Source organism: Cebus imitator, unplaced genomic scaffold (genome assembly GCF_001604975.1).
Source record: "Cebus imitator isolate Cc_AM_T3 unplaced genomic scaffold, Cebus_imitator-1.0 Scaffold22, whole genome shotgun sequence".
Classification (NCBI taxonomy): Eukaryota; Metazoa; Chordata; class Mammalia; order Primates; family Cebidae; genus Cebus; species Cebus imitator.
Genome location: NW_016107337.1, coordinates 5,070,892 through 5,073,847, shown reverse-complemented (window position 1 = coordinate 5,073,847; position 2,956 = coordinate 5,070,892).

The window sequence follows — 2,956 nt, the reverse complement described above, 5'->3', positions numbered from 1 at the left end:
GTGGCAATGCCACTAAATCGAAAGAAGGAAAGTGGCTCACTGCCTAGGAAAACAGTGACCTTTCCACAGCTACATCAAGCGCCAAGGCTATGCTTTGCCCTGGAAAATCAGAGGCCAACACTTGGCCCCTTTCAGCCACATACATCGAGTTCGCTGTTACAGCGCTTTCAGTGTACACGATCTTACTCCCTCACCCAATTGTCTTATCCGTGTCCTCTCTCTGGGCCCTGTGGCATCTATATGACAGCCTCTGCCCTGCTGCCCCCTGAAACCTCAGCTCTCATTACATTCGGTGGCCTCCAGGAAGGTTGAACAAACCTCCACGCGCAATCGAAGGAGAGGAAAGCCTGGCTTGTCACTTCGGGTGGATCGGAGACAGTATTTCCAGGGGACAGAGCGTTACGTGGCAGGGCAGTTCAAGGCGCAGTGACTCCCGAGTCTGATACAGCCAACACTAGCTTCGTCAAGCGGCCCTTCGATGCTCATTTCCCTTCCAAACAAGATTCATATCTGCTTAATGAGACCCTGAGATAACTCGAACTCTCGCTCCCCAGCAAGGCGCGCGGCTGGCCCGCCCAGGCGGGAAGCTAGCTCTGCGTTAAGGACTTACAGCCATAGCAGCAGTAGACCAGGTGGAAGCGTCTCTTCACTTTTACCCCAACCCTCCCAGAAACTCCCGTCAGAGCACAGACTCAATTAAGGTTTAGGCTCGGGTATTATTTTTGGGGGCGGGGGAGGGGAGAAGAGACAATTAAAAGTTGTACTGAGAAAGGAAGCTAGTGAACTTCCCTATCCTGCCCAAGAGCCAAAGACACCCCAACTTAGTTCTCCCGACTCCCAAACCAGTCACCACGGAAGCCCACCTCTGCTTCTCAACCTAACACGGAAAGTCCTACCGCTGGGGTTCTCAAATAGTGCCCTGTAAGCTGTGTGCCGGATCGAGGCCGGCCGGTTCCGGCAATACCTGGTAAACCCTAGGTGTCTTTAGGCGTGTGGCTGCCGGCCCATCTTCCGAGGGCGCTCGGAGGCGAAGCATCCAAGCGGGTCCTCGAATCCAGCGGGCGGGACTGCGGCGGGCTCAGCGCGAAGATCCGGACTCTCGCCTGAGCGAATGGCGCTCGAACCCCGGCCTGAATTGCGGCGGGGCGTCCCCTCCACCGCAGAAAGTGTGGGCGCGCGTAAACCCACGGCTGGAGAGCCCCAAGCGGAGCGCAGTCTGACAGCGCCTGTCTCTGTCTCTGAACTCCTGTCGGACCGAGGGGACGCCACCCAGCGGGCAGGGTGACGTCACCGTCTCCCTGACACTCCACATTAAAGGGCTGGCATGTTACAAGGAGGGAGGGGGAGAGCGAAAGCCAGCGCAAGCAACAGAGAGATCTTTTCTCAGCAGGCACGAAAGCTACCACCTAACCAAACCGCAACTGACAACCTCCCCAACCCCGGAGTAAACTGCCGCAATGGTGCTGGAGTCACAGATCTGATTTAGGAGTGGAAAGCGAACAGTCTGCCTGCATCCCGGGACCTGGATCCTGGAGGCCCCGGATTCTAGAAGGACACCTCCAAATTAACTATATCCCTGCCCGTTATTGTCTCCTCCCTTCGTTTCTGAGTCACCCTCCTTCATTAATGATCCCTCTGGTACACGAAGCAAAGCCACGCTGTGTCTCTGAAGACAGAATCCACAGTCAGCCAGAGAATAGATTAGCTTCAGGTGACTCCTTTGACATGCTATGAAGTGAGAAAAAGGAGAGAAGTTTCCACACAGTGTGCCCAATCTAAAAACTTAGAGTGTCCAGACTTTTGCACATGCATTTGCTTTATAGGACAAGATACAGAGTCACCGCAGCCTTTTCTATTTTATGGAGTGTACAATTAGGTGAGGATCCCAATATGTGCATGTGCACATCGATTTATCAACCTCATTCAGAATCGTTCTCTAACCCATTTCACAAGATCCATACAGGCTACCTCTGCACAAGGAAAGGGTGGGCAGGGAAGCAGGAAGGTCCCCAACATTGGTCAGTCCTTGACCAAGTTGTCAATTTTCCTGGAGAAATAAATAAATTTAATCAGGAAAACATGTAGAAGCATGCTCCCCTCCCCTAAATAAAGACTAGGATGAGAAAACATTTCCTCGTAGTTTCCCTAAATGAGGCACACCCTGGGATATTAATGAAGTGTCAATATAGTGCCTCCCAATTGACCAGCTGTAAAGAGCCAAAACAACCACTGGCTAGCTTATCAGGAAGAAAAAAAAAAAAACATTTATTTGGAGTATTTCTGAGGAGGATTCTGGCTGGGGGTGGGGTTGGGAAATCCTTTAAGTTTTTCCTTTACTACCATAGCTGAGTTTTCCATTTGTGCCTGGCAAAACAGTGTTAGCATTGTGGAAATGATGGGAAAACCTCGACTAAGCTGAAAGCCCACCTAGACTGTGTCATAGCATCAACAATATACCACTCCTAAATACAAGAGCAAAAAAATGTGAAATCTTAACAATTCATCAAAGGTTAATAAACTCAAGGAAAGTCAACTGAACAGAAACTTGAAAGGCTTGTTGCTCAGGAGTTGTGGCTATTTTAAATCAATATCTTGAAAACGCAGTTACAGAGCCATGAAAATTGAAACATTTGGGCACAAGTTTCAACAGGCAATGAAAGAATTTTTCACCCATCTTCTAGTTTCTAAAGGCATTAAGGGCACAAATTGGGCTCTGTCTTCAGGGGCTGAAATCAACCTAACACTTCCTCACCAATACCCCAAAGTCTCCCATCCAAAAAAAAAAAAAAAAAAGAAAGAAAGAAAAAAAAGAGAAACAGATTTAGAGAAGAGAAGCAACTTGCATGAGGTTACAGTGTTTCACAGTGGTTCTGAACTGGGTATGATTTTTGCCTCCCTAGGGATGCTGGGCAATGTCTAGAGACATTTTTCATTGCCACAACTGGGCAAGTGGCAG